This window comes from Halichoeres trimaculatus, unplaced genomic scaffold (assembly GCF_033239565.1).
Source record: "Halichoeres trimaculatus isolate MK-OKI-2021-1 unplaced genomic scaffold, fHalTri1.1 fHalTri1_scaffold_7, whole genome shotgun sequence".
NCBI classification, from domain to species: domain Eukaryota; kingdom Metazoa; phylum Chordata; class Actinopteri; order Labriformes; family Labridae; genus Halichoeres; species Halichoeres trimaculatus.
In genome coordinates, this window is record NW_027437185.1 from 5,175,787 (window position 1) to 5,196,688 (window position 20,902).

The window sequence follows — 20,902 nt, forward strand, 5'->3', positions numbered from 1 at the left end:
CTCAACCACCTCCTCATCTGTGTTTGTATCAATAACTGGAGCATTCTCAATCCAAAACAAACTATGAATGTGTGGAGAGCCACGTTGCTGAAACTCTACCCGATGAAAATAATCTCTAATTTTACCAATTGGCTCAGCTGGAGACATCAACACTTCTCTAAGAAAACAATGCCAGCGAAAATCAAACATTCTAGCTGCTGTCACAGGATTACGTCTCAACAGCTCACACCTATCTGCCCATTCTAACTCTTCAGCTGTCTCTATTCTACCTTCTTGTTTCAAAATACTACTGAGTAGATTCTTCCATCGCATATCAGCTGAAGAAAATGAACAAAACCATGTGGGAATACCAAGTTGATGGACACAGGCAAGTAAATCCTTCTGGACTCCCTGCCAAAACGCTGGAGTACCTCTAATAGGTTTCAGAAAACGATAGCCGTCGTCAAATTCTAGCAATTTCTTCAAAGAGTCTTCATTCTCCAACAAATCATTTACTTTTAAGGCAGTATGACCTCCTTTTCCTTTCCTCATGGCTATAGAAACACTGGACACTACCTGCTCTAGCTCAGACATGTACTGAGCATAAAAAATGTATTCTACATTTTTACCAAATCTACCATCAGCATTTAAGATTCTGTTGTTGAGATATCTAGACAAAGTTAACCTATGCTGTCTACTCTTGTGATAAGTATTATTACCCTGGGGAAATAATATTGGAAAAGATTTAGCTTCATTTGTGGGATCACATAATAGTCTCACAGGGTTATTCCCTTCAGCTGGGGCTACATTTAAGGTATGATCGAAATACTGGTCTAATGCTTCCTGACCAATATCTACTGGCATTAAACAAGTATCTTGAAACATGCAGTGTTGCTGTCTGTCATGCAATAAGTCATCCTCAACAATATCTGTGGACACCTCACATTCCTCTTTATTAGCATCACTATTCTCATCAAGTACATGTTCCTCTCTACAAAACTCATTTAACCAGTCTTCATTAAACTGTATATCTGCATAATGCAGATTCATCTGTTTTAAGTATCGCAAAGCTTGACGTATACGCATTGGATTTACAAACTGATACTCATAATGACCTTTGTAAGTCAACTTACGCTTTAATTTCACTTTTAACAATGACCCTTCCATATTGGAACGGGGCAGCAAATTGTCTGTCTGCACTAAATTTGCAGGAACACAAGTCACAGGTCCATGAACTCCGTTTTGACCACCTTTAGGCAATGCTAACATTTTCATAAACGGAATATTTAAAGCAATCAAATGCTGTTCAAGGCTGTTAAGACATGCTAATTCTTCTGGTATGGGATTAAGTGCCAAGTTATTCAATACACTTTCAGCTGGAAATTCTCCCTTGTTAATCTTATAATGGCAGGTGTAGCAAATCCACATCTGCCCTCTTGGCGAATCCAGCAAACTACAAGGTATGGCACATCCTTCAGTACACTTGTGTACAAAATCATCAGTCAAGCATGTCTGTGCTACTAAAGCTGATGCTTTATTTTTCTTATAATCATCTTTTTTACAATTTAAAACCTGATGTTTAAATAACAACCTATGACACACACAACAAACAAAATCTGGACCATCTTTCACTTTTTCTAAAAAGTTTTCCATAACAAAATCAAAATGCATTGACATCTGTTTTACATTTTGCCTTCTCAACCTGTTTTTTTGAACAACATTTTTCCTATGCTCTGCATTAATACGAAACTTCATAATACTAAGGGCTTTCATACGTTCATTGTGCAATTTATTAAATTTATAGTTACTCTTACTCCTTTTCTTCATTTTTTCTCTATGCAAATCATTTGTTTGATATTCATGAACACTTCTTGTCTTCATTTGTTCTCTAAACAAATCATTTAACTGGTAATTCAATTTAATTGTGTCCCTACTAATTTTCTTTACCTTAGCTTGAAACACCAAATCTGTGTGGTATTGAATTTTTTTCTTTTCCTTGCTTTGATGCTGAATTTTCTCCCTATATATTGGATTTGATTGGTATTTCAATTTCTTCAGAAAATTCTTTTTCCTTTTGAAATATTTAGATGGTGTACTAATTTCTGCAGGCTGGGCTTCACAACTTGCACTTGTACTTAGATCTGCTGAACAAACCTCATCATTTCCTTTACTCTGTTGTCTAATGTTGTATCCTACAGAAGAAACATGTCTAACTTTACAGTAATCATAACATTTCTGTGATTTAGGGGATTGAACACAAACAACTGTCTCATAATGGTTTCCATTACAGTTTTCCAAATAAATACCCTTATTTAACAGCTGTGTATTTCTGCAACTATATTTAAGCCAGCGATGTTGGCAGTACGTAAAAATGTTAACTCCTAAAAAATCTGCTGCTGCTTGAATCTCTAATTCTGTAGCCCAGCTCCCAACATATTTTATTCTTGAGTTACTAAGGTATTCAGTCACAGATGAGTACTGACTCCTCAGAAGACTATTATACTGTGCCTCATTACTTTCTAGCTGTTTTACAACAGCAAGTCTAATTTTCCTGTGATAATCTTGTGTACCACTGACAGCTTGACTAATTGCTCGAAAGAAACAATTACCATCAGCAGCAATATTGTCATTTTTACATGGAGTCCCTAATGGACCTATCTCTTCAGATGCTACATGAAGTTTCTCAGAGGGAATCTTTAACTTCCTGCACAAAGCCTGTGAAACATCCTTACTGAGAGGAGTAAACAGTAGCTCTTCACTAGAGACATCACTGACAAACTCGATATCTGAATCAATATCATTTACATCCCCACTTCTTAACTTCTTCGACACAAAAGTTCCACTTGACCTCTTGCGCTTGCTAAGTGTTCCCCTGCTGCTACCACTCATCCCTGTTAGATGGCTTGAGCTTTCCCTAAAACTACTTCCAAATACTGTGCTTCTGCTGTCTACAGTTTCTGGGGGTTGTGGGCACACTGGACTTGACACACTGACACAAACACCCACAATCTCAAATGGCTTTTTGTGTCGAGTCATTGTTCTTGAAAGTCTACGTATGTGATGGTAAAGTTCATCAAGACAACTGAAATATAAAACAACACTCTTTCCCATAGAATGTACAAGACCATCTGAACTGCGAGCATGAGAATCAACAAGTGCATACTGCCCATGTTGATGAATGATAGCACAGGTGTTAGCACACACTGTCAAAAGACATGTGTTATAATTACAAAACATCTCTGCCAATCCATCTTTCAAAGTGTGCTGCACCCTGGCTGCAACTAACTGATTGTCATTAACAATTACATTTCCACTTACAATGTCACCATAGAAAAAGTCAAACGTCTTACCATAAACAACATGCTGTCTGGGCAGTTCTGTAGCAAGGAGATAGTGATTTCTAGTGTCACTGATCAAGTTCTTCTCTCTTAAAGAGGAATACAACTTGTCCCCTGACACAAGGACCTCATCAAGGGTGTGTGACTGCCATGAAAACACACTCTGAATTGTGTGTTTAGCTAAACTAAGCAGGCTTATGGCCATGCACTGTTTCCCTGCATTTTTAAAACGAGCATCTCCCTGATGGAATGCTCCCTGCACGGATCCTACTCGATGCGCAGGCCTGACAGAGCTGCTTTCCTGAACTTCAGCTGCAACTTGGATTTCTACCTCACTGTCTGCAGCCTTATCAACAGTGTCTGCAACCTCAACTTTGCTGTCTTCAACCTGAACATTTCTAACTTCAGCCTGAATTACACTGTCTGTAATCTCAACATTGCTGTCCTTAACCTCACTTACAGTATCTACAACCTCTGTGGAGTTGTGCACACCAACCTCGCCATCCAGCTCATTCAGATCCATGCCAACAACAGCATAACACTGTCCTTTCAGCGACTTTTGTAGACCTCTGATGTGAAGCATCAGGTCATTCAGGCATGTGGTAAACACAGCTACAGATCTGCCACAGCTGGAAGCAAAGCCAGATTTATCTCGTCTACCGCAGTCAACAACCACTAAATAGTTGTTGTGTTGAATGATGACAGTACAGGCACTGTCAATGCTAAACAGACACATGCCACTACTGTTGAGAAGGTCCTGAATCCTGTTATACAACAGATCCTCTCCACTAGACGTAGCAGCAATGTACTCTGCACGGTCAAGCTCGAGTCTCCACTTCCTGCTAAAAACCCTGTGCTTCTCAACAAGCTGAAAAAACTTGTCTTTTTCTGCCAGACTGTGACTTTCCTTAGCAATAAAGCTGTAAAGCTCACTGCCCTCTGACCTGACCTGATCTAAGTCTCTGCTACTCCATGTACACACAGGTGAAATCTTGTGTTTGATAGCAGCCACAACACTACAACATATAGCTGCATTAACATCATGCCGCTCATCACTCAATGCTCTCAGAACATTGCCAGAAAGTACAGCTGTTGGCAACTGCTCATCACAAACGCACGAAACAGGAGAAGCATCACTCTGACCTTTGCTGGATCTTTGAGTGCGTTGCTTGTCACTACCCTCAACCTCATGGGTCTGAACATGGCTGGCAGACGGAGACAGTGGGGATGCAGGGCACGCAGGGGACACAGGGAATGCAGGAGACGCAGGGGACCCAGGGGACCCAGGGGACCCAGGGGACCCAGGGGACGCAGGGGATGATGAAGTCACTGCGGACCTGTGGGATGCTGGCACCTGAAAAATAACAAAACAAATGAATGAGTGGCATAGACAACAAATATGTATAGAACAATAAAAGTATTTCATTCTGTTTGTTGTGTTTTTTTTGGTTCAATGTCTGCATTTTAATCAATATTGAAATTGTAAAATTATCACAGTTAGTATGTCCCTGACAATGGACAAATACTGACAACTGCTTAACTATAAAACACCAACTCCAGTAGAACCTAATAAAAGGTACTTTTTTGTACTGACAAAAGTAAGTTAACCAACCTCCTCCTTCACCATCTCTGGCATGACAGTGGTAGGTGTGTCCCTGGACGTCACACTCACCACACACGGCACTGCCTTTGCCTAAAAATAGAAAATAGAGGCACACATGAACGGTGTGTCCCTCAACTGTTAAGCTACTATGCATGAATCTATTGATTAATTTAAACCTTTCCAAATAAGATTAAACATTGTTCAAGACAATAATGAAACATAACTCACCTGCCGGACGAACCGACTCCTCTTGGAGACAGTAACCTTCCTCCGTTCCACAACGGCCTTCTAATGAAAACAAAGAGGTAATGTTACCATAATGCTTTCACACAATCAGAGAAGTTGTTGCTGTTTAGAAACATGTCATAAGAGAGAAAGACGAGACTATGAATATTACCTGCTTGCCCTTGGGAACGGCTGTGGACCCAGTAGGACTGGGCAGATGAGATGGAACAAGCTTTTCCATCTCATCCAACAGGGCAGCGCTAAACCAGACTGGCGTTAGCGGGATGGTACACTCCTTCACAACCTGTGAAATTACAGTGCAAACAGTTGTTGAACTTAACAGCTCTAAAAAAAATCCCACTTTATTCATACAGTTAATTAATCAAAACAAAACAAACATTTTTTAGAACAGAATATAGAATAGAATAATCTTTTATTGATCCCCCTTGGGGAATTTTCCTTTGCTGTCTTAAAACATATTTCCTTTGTATGCAAAGACTATATGCTTGCATTCGGCACAGCACTTTCCTGCCAATCAATTAAGAATATTAAGTAAGATACAAACCTGCTTTCCAACCATCCATTTCTTGGGAACCACACCAGAGGACTGAGCCAGCTCCCCTGATGCCTTCCTCTATGATAAAAGGAAGCACAATTTGTGTTTAGTAAACATCCAACTTCTTTTTTGAAATTATAAACATTTACAAATCTTTCACAACAATCGGCCGCAAATTACCTTTCTGCCCCGTTGAACAGTTGTCCACTGTGTGAAGGGGTTGACTGGAGGACGAGGAGGAACAACTTCACCCCTCACCACAAGTCTAGGTTTCACATGTGGAACAGATGGCTTGGGAAGTGCCTGAACCTGCACTTGGGTGATCTCTGGTACAGGCTTCAGTGTCTATTTTATGGCATAAAAAATAAATAATGTTATTAATAGGCAGAGAAAAGATATGATTTAAAAGTTACTGAAAATGTATTAATGAAATTAATTGAAATCACAAAAAGCATTGCCTAAAAAATTATCACATTCAATCTGACAAACCATCAATTTTTTCTACACAGACACAACTTACATCGTAAGCAGCCTGCCACAGCAGCCGTGCAAGGATTGGCATCCCTGCAGTATCAGAGAGGTGAATCTGTTGAAAATATGTCATCAAATTATTAACAACTCCTTCAATGCAAAAGATGAACTGTTTTTTTTTTTGTCAAAATCCAAAGTACTACTTACACCATCTCTGGCCCACAAGTCAGTCTCTGACAAAGGAAAGTGTTCCACTGCTGGAAAGTACCTCACACCTGAGAAAGTAAAAACAAAACAAATTATAAAACACCATATGCAATTCTTCTTTCACTTAAAAAAATCATGCTAAACAAAAAGGCAAATTCTGTTTTACACAATGCATACCCATTCTTGCAGCCACTCTGTGGTACTCTTGTCTAAGTGCCTCTTGCTTCTCCAGGTTGGAACTGATGCGGGGAGGGAAGTCAAGCACTGCGACCTGAAAAATAAGCCACAATATATATACATTTTTTAATAAAGTAATAAAGCTTTCAAAGTTTCATTGTAAAACAATTAAATATGCCTTTCAAATTGCTAACAATAATGTGTCAAAACTTACATTGGACCAACGATCCATAGCTGCACACAGAAGCATGGCGAAGTCTGCACTGGCGCTGTCAATGGTCTGGGAGTGGGTCAGGTTGTTGCTGGGTGCCAGGAGGACCACTGCTGCAGGACTTCGAGGAACCACAGCATGGATCAGCTCGATCCTCTCCTCGTGAGCAGCAGCCCCTGGTGTTGACATGATGCCAAAGGAAAACAGTCCCTTTGGCATCTCCACGAAACCATCAACGATGGCTCGCAGGTGGGAGTCACCAACTAGAAGAACAAACTGGAACACCAGAACAACAAAGTATGAGCTTAATTATTGTTCAATCAACTTAGAGCGACATATATATGAAAATTACATCGTATATTAATCTAACCTCCTTGTCAGGACACTCAGGTGGAATGACCAATTTGTGACTCTTCCTAGTCAACGCTGAAATTGGCCATTGCTGAACCCGGTGGCGAAAACCAGTGCCCGGACCTATCAGAGACAAATCAAATTTCCCCAACTCAGTCACAAAAGTGATGACAAATGTAAAGGCAACATCTCTAAGATATACCAACAGAAATAAGTTCAACAAAAACAAAGAAATATAATTTTCCACATACGTGCTTCATCTTCCTCTCGTGCACGACGCCACAAGGGGGTGATGTCAAGTGTCTGTCGCTCTGCCAGTCTACGAGCTGCCGCCTGGGAACGACGGAAGGATTTCGTTCTAGGCATCTGTGACAAATGAAGAAAAGGAACAAACATAATTGATCAGTAACAGCAGCCTCATCGCCAGACAGATTTCACGGGGGCACATGCCCCAGTATGTATCTGCAGGGCCCTAGTCAAAATTTCACTAATTAAAAAAAATCACTTCAGAGTTTTAAGTCTACATAGCACAGCGCACATACTACTTAGTATGGTCATTCATTGCTACTGTATTCACTCCACATGAACAATGGGCACATGGCTAATTAATAGGGTCAATTATCCACGTGTAGCAACTTCAGCTGATAATACTTCAGTGTCAACTCAAAGCCGAGAGAGCGAGAGAAAGGGAGCCAGAGAGAGAGAGAGGGGGGCAGGCAATGGGAATCACTGCGTGAGGTAGGTAATGTTAGCCAACAACAACTTGTTAGATATGCTATTTTCATTTTGATTTGACTCTAACTATAACTCCCAGATAGATATCAGAAAGTTATTTGCCCGCAGCAGGCACCAAGCAGCAAGGAATGAGAGAAGTAAGTGAAGTCCTTGCTAGCTAGGCAACATAAGTCTGTCTTTAGTTAATGCTAAGTTAGCTAATATTATTCCTTGTATCAAGAAAACAATATCAGTTTGCTGTAAGAGCTGTGGGGAGAATTTCCAGTGACTTTCATCAGCATTAAATGTAATGTTGGTTATGGTCTGCTGGTTGTGCTCAGTACCTCTGCATCAATGATGATTTTGAGTATGCTTGTGTTAGTTGACTGATATAGCCTATGGATGGTGCAGTGGTTCTCAAATAGTCTATCTTCAGGAAGAAAAACATTTTTTTCCTAAGATCAAGTCGTGAGCAAAATTTTTAAACCATTCAAGTTTATTTAACAGGAAAGTAGCACAGTAAGCTTGTCTTGTTAATCGATTCGTCTTTGACTAAAATAATCCGGTTTTCGTCAACAGAAAATTTGATACAGCTAAAGCATCTGGTTTTGTTGCCAGGAACAAAATAAAATTTCTGTATTTGTCACCAGAAACATGGTTAAAATTGTTGAGTTTTGTTGCCTCAAGTAGATTATTTTAAATATATTTCCATGTCCGTCCAGACAAACTGGAACAACAGAGTGCTGGAACAGGTGGGGGAATGATGTAAGCTGAAAAGCAAGGGCAGAGGTGAGTTGACTATCAGCTAATGATGTCCCACATGTATTTTTTTCTTTTCTTTTTTTTTTTTTTTTTTTTTGTATATGAGTCATTTGATTTTGAACATTAATGGCAGGAATACAAAACCTCCCCAAAGAGGAAAAAACAAAAATCAATTTTAACAAAAACCTCTCAGCTTCTTACAGAATACTTTTTGGTCGGGTGACTTTTTTCTCACAAGGAAAGGTGGGATAACTTTGTAAGCAGAGTAGCTTCGCTATGCTTATGATCCCATGTGAAAACTCTATACCATAAAAAATGCAGTTAGGAGACTTTGAGCTATAAACATATTTGTACAGCAATAAACACTAATATTTTCATGTTGCTTCACACTTAGTGGAGCAGAGTGCAGAGAGATGGAAATTGATGGGCCTCGGAGAGAAGTGACACAGAGAGTAGACACTGAGAATTGAGACCTGGTTGACAACGTAGTTAGCTAGTTTGAACTACCCCATTGCAGATTTGATAAATGTTGGATGTAAAGGTTGTCTGAGGTTGTCAGTTAATCATAATAAATAAGTGCCGAATATGTTTATTTTTTCTTGCACACTTTGCACACTCCTGTGGATTCTTTGTGCCCCAGGTGTACCCCAGTACAATATCCAATCTAGTGACGCCCCTGAGAAACAGTATTTACAATATCAGTTTTGAGCATCTGTGTTATTAAATTTATCTATGAATACACAAAAACAATAACATCAACATAACTTACCTTGCAAACGCACTCAATACAGGTGTCAAAAATGTCACAGGGTGGGACTTTCTGCTGAAGGCAGCTGAAATAGGAGAGAAATGCAGAATTTTACAATCTACATTATTAAACAGCCAATATTACTCAGCACAGAGTTTAGGATTTTTCATTAACAGTCATAATAGATAAAAGTGAATTCCACAACTTAGATTTACTGCCTGATTTAACTACTGTGCCACAAGGCCCTTCATTTTTTTAGTCTTTGCCCACAGTAATGTAAACACTGGTATTTGTGAGAAAGAAAACAAAATGAATAAATAATTCCATCAAAATAACTGCCTCATTAAATGTGAAAGTAAATAAAGTTCATGTCAAAAAATGCAAGCATACAATCTGTTAACATGCATGTGTGTTGTTTAATGTTACACACAAATACAGATTAAACACTTTACAAAAAACACAATTTAGAGCAGGAAGAGACTGCTGTGGCCGATGATTGTCTGTGTTTTAGGTAGAGGAAGGGCTCATAGTAGCACACACTGACAATTCAAGACATCACCCCCTCAAAAACCCCTTTCTTATTGCCGTCATCAGAGCTCACAGTAAAATATTACTGCCCACAGATACAAGAAAAACACAGTGCCAAAACAAATCCTCTGTCTTGCCTGCTCCCCATATACACAACACACGCACAATATTCCCACAAGTCTCTGGCTGCAGGTCTTCACTTTGCATTGTGCAAGCTTATGATTGGAGTACCTTACGCACTCCAAATTCAGTTGTTCAACAACAAAAATGAAAAACATTAAGCACACGCACCCCGAACCAATACAGGGAAATGAAACAGTTTACACATTTTCAATTTATTGTTCCATCCAGCATAACCAAATATATAGAAGGCCTATGGTCATTTCTCTCAAAGCCTTTGCCTCTTGAAAAACAGAAGCTTTATAAAAAAATACTTTAGGCTACAATTCTACTTTGGGGGCTCTCTTACACGTCCAACAATTAAACAAAGGCTTACTCTCAGTATTAACATCAACTCTTACATCCTCCACTCCTTTGTGTTAAAACTTCTCCACCAGCTTTATTACAAAAACACACAATTTGCCAAAACAATTCATACAAGACAGCACCTCACAATATCTAAATAGCTCATCTACAATCAACTGGAAACATAAATACAGTCAGATGGACTTCTGCCTCCAAAAGTTATACACACGTTTTACATAGCTCTTCTCTATTTTCAATTCACAGAAAACACTCAAGCCCTCTGTGGTAAAACTTAATTACTAAACAAAAGAGCCAAGCTGCGTCACTGTTTACAAACATGCACCTAACTCCACCACACACAGAAAACTTAAGTGACTCAAATACAGACAATAAAACTCTTCTGCAAAATGCTAATCCTTCAACGTAGTATTTTGCACTTCCCACACTTTCTTTTTTATGATGTATTAATGCTGCTGGGCTGAAATATTCCAAAGATCTGTGCTATTATTACTATTTTTTTCTACTTCAGCACCTAACATATAGAAAAATACACTGTGCGTTTTAAAAACTATTTGTCTTCATGAAATTGCCCAAATGTGACCCATTCTCCACAGACATGTAAATTGGTCAGGGGTGTGAGTGCTTTAAGTACTCCCTTTTAAGATGATAAGTACAGGGTGTAATAGGCTATCCAAATAGATCGTCCATGGCTATAGGCAGGGGACAGCTGCTGCATTGTCCAAACAGGTGACAATTGTCAGGAATGTGTGGATGTGAGCTATTGCCTTTTAGGATAATGACAACAGATTACAGTTTGCAGACACTATTGTGTAAGTTTGGTTCAAGAAGATATGCTTAGAAAGCTTACTTACTTAATCAACTTATTTTTTCCAATTCAGAATGCCACCAGCAAAGACTGCTGTTTTATACACTGTGAAAGATGTACTTAATGCCATTATGAATGGACACAGTGACTTTGGAATTAACTCATACAAGAATTCAAGTGATAAGATAACAGATGTACATGGCCTTGAAGCTCAAAAATAAAATCTACTGCCCACTGACCGTGCATGTCTATGTGGACACTGAGCTTCTCTTTACTAAGCATTCCATCCCTATGAACAACATCACTGGCTGAAAAGGCCATTTGTCAGTCTTAATAGAGATTTTTCCGGTTCAGATATTATGACTCATAACAATTCACTCCACACAGCCCTGGAGTAAAAATAAAATTACAAAAAAAAAAACAAAAGACTGATGTAGGATCTGACATAAGGAATTTTAGAAATGTACACTTTTGTAAATATTGTATCTCTTGTTTTTTAATTATTTACAAAGAAAACCTAAAAAATACCCTTATATGGTTAATATGTATGATATTAACTGTTATTTGGCAATATAACTCATCAACCCTTAGTTGACCCTGTAGTTGCTTTGTATATCAAACATTATAAGTAACACTGAAATTCTGGTCCCAGCAAAGCCCAACATTGCGATATTACAGCAAGTTCCTAAAAGCCTGTTCCTCATTTAAAGGCAAAAATTACTTTAAGCTACAATTCTACAACATTAAGCTGAAGAGGGCCGGAGGGTTAAAGCATTTGTATCCTAGAGCCATTCAAAATAGCAGCGCTCTCTTACACGTCCAACAATTACACAAAGTCTTCTTCTCAGTATTAACTAAACTCTTACAACCTCCACTGCATTGTTTTGAAACATCTCCACCAGCTTGATTACAAAAACACACAATTTACCTTCCAAAACCGTTTATATAACAACACAGCAATGAAAACACCCCAGACCTATGTTGTAAAACTTAATTTCCTAAACAAAAGAGCCATGCTGGATCACTGTTTACAAAAACCCACCTGGCTCCACCACACATAGAAAACTGATGTGACTCAAATACAGACAATACAATTCCTCTGCAAATCATCATTGGCTTTAAACCCAGTTATACAGTTTTTACAGTTATGCTTGGTAACAAAGTGCTTTTACTTACTGTGTCCGCAGAGTCCGTCAATGAAGAAATGCGAGATGTAAAAATTACAAAAAAAAATAAGAAATTAAAAAAAAAAAAACAGAATAAAAAGAATAAAAAGGAGAAGAGTAAAGGGAGAAAGATAAGGGGTAAAATCACTAGATTGCTCAGATTGGGACGCAAGTTTGCCGAAGCCAACAAGCTAGCTCTGAGGGTACCAGTTGAATGGTACTCGCCCCCTGAATAGCCATGCTTTTATCACTTTTCCAGCCTATTCATACACCCCTGGACAAACCGACCAATCACAGCACAGTATAAACATGATGTCAGCTCTACCACTGATCACTTACGCCCTCTGATAGGGATAAGTATAAAACATTTATCACCATTTGTTTAACCCTGTAAAAACCACACCTCATTTCAAACATCAGGTTAAGGTAACCCCCAGAAAAAGAAAAGTATATATATATATATATTTTAAAATACTTTATCCCTGCCTTGCCATTCAACAGAAAATGTGTTTATAGGTCTGACCTTCAGTCCACAAACCCACTCAACAAATTAACTCTTTTTCAAACTTATGTCTCTGCTTTTGTGGACAACATTTTTTCAGATTCACAGCTTATCTAGTATGAACAATTTTTTAATTAAAAAATATATTCATTAAATGTCACTGTCAGCATGTTATGTCGGTGCTGTAATTCTACAACACTGGGTGAATGTAGCAGCAAAAACAGACAGTTCAACATTAATCAGCACAATGGACTTTACCCACATTTATGCATGCTTCACTATGCTGATAAAGATTACATGTCTTTCAGAACTATAGTAATAAATAAAAAATAAATGTGTTTTCTATTACATTGTTTAGACTTTAAACTATAATTAAATCTATTCTTTCTCATTGCACTATTTAAAAGTGATCAGTGTGTTCAACACATTTCAAAGTGAAAATTATCTCTATTTAGTAAGCATGTTTGTTTTATATTTAAGTCATTTCTTGAATTTGTTTTTCATTTATTTATACTTTTTGCCTTTCTCCAAATATCAGCTTGATGCATTGCTGCTTTTGGAGTCAGCTCTGATGACTGCAATAACACAGGAATGTATAAAATAGCGACTGAACATGCCCGACCTAACGCTGTTTCAAAGATTACATTTCTTGTGAGTTTTCAGGTGTTTGGACAACTTGATGTTGAGGCATATTTTCATCTCCCGAAATGTCAGCATGTCATACTGTGAGCTCTCAGCAGTCTGTTTCTGTTCCAAATCATATTTTTTTAAGTGTGATGAATATAATTGAAAACTAAACAGATTCATGTTAACACATTGAATGCTCTTTTTTCCCATTTACTTTATTTACTTTCACATTTAGTCAGCCAGTTTTTCTTCATTTCTTTAGTTTTTTACTTTTTGTACTACACAACACTGGCCTGTGCTAACAAAAAGTGATTTCATCAGTTTCTAAGAGGACAGCTGCTGCATTTCCAGAGACAGATAAAGTGGTCAGGCGTGTCTGGGTTCAAGTACTCCCTTTTAAGGTGATAAGTACAGGGTACAATAGGCTATCTAAATAGATCGTTCCATGTCTATAGGGAAAAACAGGTTTGGTCAGTTTCTATGGGGACAGCTTCTGCATTGTGCTGCTGCCTGTGTAGGTGTGAACTATTGCCTTTTAGGATAATGAGTACAGATTACAGTTTGCAGACACTATTCTGCAAATTTGGTTCAAAAATATATGCTCAAAAATCTTACTTTTTCAATCAACCATCTTTATCCAAAACAGAATGCCACCAGCACAGAGGGTGTTGTATACGCTGTGCAGGATCTAATTCATGCCATTAAAAATGGAGACAGTGACTTTGGAAAAACTGAGACAAGGATTTAAGTGATAAGGTAACAGATTACATGGCCTTGAAGCTCAAAAACAAAACCTACTGCCCACTGAGTATGCACCTCATGACTATATTCACATTGCAGCCCTTAATGCTAAATTCTGCTTTATTGCTCAAATCTGATTTTTGTATTTGGCTGTTCACATTAAACCTGTAAATGTGGCCTGATTGCAGACTGTGATGTGAACAGCTCACGCTTCAGAAGTGACACACATGCTCAGTTTACATTAATGACATCTTGCACAGCCAATGTGATGAGGACCAACAAGCACAGAGGAGCACAATACTGCTTCACAATGCTGGGTAGTATGTTTCCATAACCCAAAACCTGATGTTACAGCAGCTCACCTAGAGTAAGCTGTTGTTACAGTAATTATGCTTGTATTCTATTTCTTATAAACGACGCTCTCTCCTGCACAGGGGGATGATGCATGTACAGATAACACAGGAATTACTGCCAAAAATAGATTTTTTGGCAAATATTTTGAATGAAGCCCTATCATATTCCTACTCATTTAAAAAAAGTGTTGGAGGTTACATGATCTGCAATTTTAATTTTCTTTTGTTTTGTTTTCTTATCTTTTGTTTTGTTTTTACACACCAGGCAATTACAACATTTTTGAGAGATGATGCCCATGGACTATGTTACGACCCTTATTTCTTCCAAAAAAGCACAACACATAAGTAAATTAATATTACATTCAAATAAGACTTATCTAAAATATATTATACTTACTACAATGACTGATTAAGTATACTATACTAATTAACTTCTCTCCCAAACTGTGAATGAGTGATTGAGTAAAAATGCTCCCAACTGGAATGTTTCAATAAAAATCTAACAGACACATGACAAAGTGTCCTTGATCAAGACTCTGAACCCTGAATTACGCCAACTGTTAATCAGTGTTGTGTGGATGTGTGTGAAATGTGCTATATAAAAACTGATCATTTCCATTAGCAAATCCACCATTAGAGTGTCAATTTAATGTGTATGCGTAAAAGACACAAGGGCTCTAATTTGTCACACACTGCAAAGAGTCAAGTCTGGCTAACCCCGCGCCGTCAAATTTGACCATTATGGCTGCTTCATTACAATCTTAATATCCACTAGAACAGTGTTGGATCAGGGCCACAAGGCACAAAGAGGTTCAGTGTCACAGCCTCAGTGCATTTCTGTCACTGCTTGCAATAACATCAATGCTCCACAGCGCCACCGGGGGGCTCATATCTGCAGCATGTCCAGCTACTTTGAGCTACAGGCATCAAAAGTTAAGGGCTTAGCCCTTGTGCCTAGACCTATGGCTTTTGGCTGAGCCACACTTCGTTGCTCATGTGGCAGCATGGACATGCTCCTATTGGCAGGCATTGGAGCAGGCATTTGCCAAGCACGTGTGGTGGCTGCGACATACCCCGACTGGCACACACAGGGCGAGGGCCCGTTCATCGCTGCTTGCAGCTTTAATTATTATTATTATTTGTTTCCGTGTAAACAACCCCAAATTGCGCGCCTTTCGCCTTGAAAAAACGTGAACATGCGTGTACCCAAAATTCGCAAGCCCGTGAAAATTTATGAATCTGCAACTTGCACAAAAATGAACGCTCCATAGCGCCCCCTAGTGGCTTTAAACTGCAGCCCCTGGGCCGACATTGAGCTACAGCCCTGAAATTTTGCACACATAACAAGCATGCCCAGACAAACAAAAAAGTCTCTTACGACTTGCGTGATTTCTGAACACGAACTTCGCTATTTGCACCTAAACTTCGAAATTTAGCGATTTTGGGCTACGTATTTGAACGAACTTGTCCTAGGGTTTTTGACGTATCAACTCCAAACTTGGCATGTGTATACAATCCCCAGTGAAGATTAAAAGTTATTAAAAGATTGTTTCTATCTTGATGGGCGTGGCTACGACATGGGCTCAAAGTTCGGCATTTTCTCAACTTTTTCCGATATACACGAAAATGGACACATATGCTCAGGGTGCCATCCCGGACACAGCTATGTAATTATTTTTTCCAGAAAGTACAGCGCCCCCTAGTGGCAATGGCCTGAAATTGGCCAAAAATGCGTTCATAGGGTACGTATTTGAACGAACTAGTCCCAGGTTTTTTCTCAGATCAACTCCTAACTTGGCCTATGTGACCAACACATATTAAAGACAAAAAGTTATTAAAACATTGTTATAAATTTTTTGGGCGTGGCCACAAATGACCGTCAAAGTTGACCATTTTTCCACTTTTTTAAAATCTTAATTGCTCTCTGGTATAATGTCTGATCAGGACCAAAATTCACACACATGTTAACTGTCAGAGCCTCATTCCATTTCTATCATTACTTGCATTAATAGTAATGCTCCATAGCGCCACCCAGGGGCTCAAAATTTTTGCCTCCCCAGCTACTTTGAGCTACAGGTCTGAAATTTGGTAGGGATAACAAGCATGCCAAGACCTACAAAAAATTGTATTATGACCATAGTCAATTCCGAACAGGAAGTTTGGAATTTGCCCGTAAATATCGGATTTTGACAATTTTTAGCCTCAGACGAAATGCAACAATTCCTTGGTTTTTCATCAGATCCACTCCAAACTTGGCTTGTGTAATTTAGACACACTGACAATGATACGTTCCAAACGGATTTTTGCTACGACAATGGACGTGGCCACAAATGCCTTTTAAATTTGACCCTTTTGGCTGCTTCATTAAAATCTTCATTTCTCTCTTGTGCAGTGTTGGATCAGGGCCAAAATGCACCCAGAGGTTCAGTTTCACACGTCAGAACATTTCTATCACTGGTTGCACTAACATCAATGCTCTACAGCGCCACCCGGGGGCTCATATCTGCAGCCTGTCCAGCTACTTTGAGCTACGGGCATCAAAAGTTTTGGGCTTAGCCCTCGTGCCTAGACCTATGACTTTAGGCTGAGCCACATTTCGCTGCTCATGCGGTAGCTGGGACACGCTCCACTTGGCAAGCCTTGAACGGGCGCATGTGGCGACTAGCACAAGCTCAGACTGGCGCACACAGGGCGAGGGCCCGTTCATCGCTGCTTGCAGCTTTAATTATTATTTGTTTCCGTGTAAACAACCCCAAATTGCGCGCCTTTCGCCTTGAAAAAACGTGAACGTGCGTGTACCCAAAATTCGCAAGCCCGTGAAAATTTATGAATCTGCAACTTGCACAAAAATCAACGTGTCATAGCGCCCCCTAGTGGCTTTAAACTGCAGCCCCTGGGCCGACATTGAGCTACAGCCCTGAAATTTTGCACACATAACAAGCATGCCCAGACAAATAAAAAAGTCTCTTACGACTTGCGTGATTTCTGAACACGAACTTCGCTAATTGCACCTAAACATCGTGATTTAGCGGTTTTGGGGAAACGTATTTGAACGAACTTGTCCTAGGGTTTTTGACGTATCAACTCCAAAGTTGGCATGTGTATACAATCCACAGTGAAGATTAAAAGTTATTAAAAGATAGTTTTTATCTTATTGGGCGTGGCTACGACATGGGCTCAAAGTTCGGCATTTCCTCAACTTTTTCCGATTTATGCACGAAAACGGACACACATGTTGAGTGTTGTGTCCCGGACGCAGCCATGTAATTATTTTCACCAGAAAGTACAGCGCCCCCTAGTGGCAATGGCCTGAAATTGGCAAAAAATGCATTCGTAGGGTACATATTTGAACGAACTTGTCCTAGGTTTTTTCTCAGATCAACTCCAAACTTGGCCTGTGTGAACAACACATGTTAAAGATAAAAAGTTATTAAAAGATTGTTATAATATTTTTGGGCGGGGCCACAAATGACCGCCAAAGATGGCCATTTTCACACTTTTTCAAAATCTTAATAGTTCTCCTATACAATGTTGGATCAGGACCAAAATTCACACACAGGTTTACTGTCACATCCTGAATATATTTCTATTATTACTTGCATTAATAGTAATGCTCCATAGCGCCACCCAGGGGCTCAAATTTTTTGCCTCCCTGGCTACTTTGAGCTACAGGTCTGAAATTTGGCAAGCATAAAGAGCATGCCAAGACCTACAAAAAATTGTATTATGACCATAGTCCATTCCGAACAGGAAGTTCACTATTTGCCCGTCAACATCCGATTTTGACGATTTCTAGCCTCAGACGAAATGCAACAATCCCTTGGTTTTTCATCAGATCCACTCCAAACTTGATTTGTTTGATCTACACACACTGACAATGATACGTTCCAAACGGATTTTTGCTACGACAATGGACGTGGCCACAAATGCCTTTTAAAGTTGACCCTTTTGGCTGCTTCATTAAAATCTTTATTTCTCTCTTGTGCAGTGTTGGATCAGGGCCAAAATGCACCCAGAGGTTCAGTTTCACACGTCAGAACATTTCTATCACTGGTTGCACTAACATCAATGCTCTACAGCGCCACCCGGGGGCTCATATCTGCAGCCTGTCCAGCTACTTTGAGCTACGGGCATCAAAAGTTTTGGGCTTAGCCCTCGTGCCTAGACCTATGGTTTTGGCTGAGCCACATTTCGCTGCTCACGCAGCAGCTGGGACACGCTCCACTTGGCAAGCCTTGAACAAGCGCATGCAGCGGCTAGCACACGCCACGACTGGCGCACACAGGGCGAGGGCCCGTTCATCGCTGCTCGCAGCTTTAATTAGGGCCTGAGCCCTGGGAACCAGGGGCGTAAGCCCTATTGAAACCCTTGCGATTATTAGGGCCCGAGCCCCGGGAACCGGGGGCGAAAGCCCTATTGAAACCCTTGCGATTATTAGGGCCCGAGCCCCGGGAACCGGGGGCGAAAGCCCTATTGAAACCCTTGCGATTATTAGGGCCCGAGCCCCGGGAACCGGGGGCGAAAGCCCTATTGAAACCCTTGCGATTATTATTAGGGCCTGAGCCCTGGGAACCAGGGGCGTAAGCCCTATTGAAACCCTTGCGATTATTATTTATGTTTCTTTCCGCCGCATTAAACACAAATTGCGCGCCGACGCTTGGCGAAAACGCGAACAGACGTGTACCCAAAAATTACATGCCCCAAAAAATTTATGAATTTGCAACTTGCACAAAAATGAACGCTCCATAGCGCCCCCTAGTGGCTTAAAACTGCAGCCCCTAGGCCGACATTGAGCTACAGCCCTGAAATTTTGCACACAGCACAAGCATGCCCACACGTACAAAAAAGTCTCTTATGAGTTGCCTGATTTCTGAACACGAACTTCGCTATTTGCACCTAAACTTCGAAATTTTGCGATTTTGGCCTACGTATTTGAACGAACTTGTCCTAGGGTTTTTGACGCATCAACTCCAAACTTGGCATGTGTATACAATCCACAGTGAAGATTAAAAGTTATTAAAAGATTGTTTCTATCTTGATGGGCGTGGCTACGACGTGGGCTCAAAGTTCGGCATTTCCTCAACTTTTTCCGATATACACCAAAACGGACACACATGTTCAGTGTTGCGTCCCGGATACAGCCATGTAATTATTTCCTCAAAAAAGTACAGCGCCCCCTACTGGCAAAGGCCTGAAATTGGAAAAATTACATGTATAGGGTACGTATTTGAACGAACTTGTCCTAGGTTTTTTCTCAGATCAACTCCAAACTTGGCCTGTGTGAACAACACATGTTAAAGAGTAAAAGTTATTAAAAGATTGTTTTCATATTTTTGGGCGTGGTCACAAATGACCGTCAAAGTTGGCCATTTTGCCACTTTTGGAAAATCTTAATAACTCTTCTGTACAATGTTTGATCAGGACAAAAATTCACACACGTGTTCACTGTCTGATCCTGATTCCATTTCTATCATTAGTTGCCTTAACATTAATGCTCCATAGCGCCACCAAGGGGCTGAAAATTTTGGCTTCCCGACTACTTTGAGCTAAAGGCCTGAAATTTGGTAGGCATAACAAGCATGCCTAGACCTACAAAAAATTGTATTATGACCAAATTCAATTCCGAACAGGAAGTTCGCTATTTGCCCGTAAACATCGGATTTTGACGATTTTTAGCCTCACATTAAATGGAATGATTTCTAAGTTTTCCATCAGATCAACTCTTAACTTGGCCTGTGTGAACAACACATATTAAAGATAAAAATGTATTAAAACATTGTTGTAATATTTGTGGGCGTGGCCACAAATGACCGTCAAAGTTGACCATTTTGCAACTTTTTGAAAATCTTAGTAGCTCTCCTGTACAATGTTGGATCAGGACAAAAAATCACATACATGTTCACTGTCACAGCCTGATTGTATTTCTATCATTATTTGCATTAAAATTAATGCTCCATAGCGCCACCAAGGGGCTCAAAATTTTTGTCCCCCCGGCCACATTGAGCTACAGGCCTGAAATTTGGTGGGTATAACATTCATGCCAACGCCTACAAAAACCTCTATTATGACCATAGTGAATTCCAAACAGGAAGTCCGCTATTTGGCCATAAACATCGGATTTTGACGATTTTTAGCCTCAGACGAAATGGAACAATTCCTTGGTTTTTCATTAGATCCACTCCAAACTTGGCCTGTGTATACTATACTCACTGACATTGATATGTTCCAAACGGATTTTTGCTACGTGAATGGGTGTGGCCACAAATGAGGGTCAAACTTGACCATTTTAACCATTTCATTAAAACCTTAATGGTTCTCTAGTACAGTGTTGGATCAGGGCCAAAATGCACAC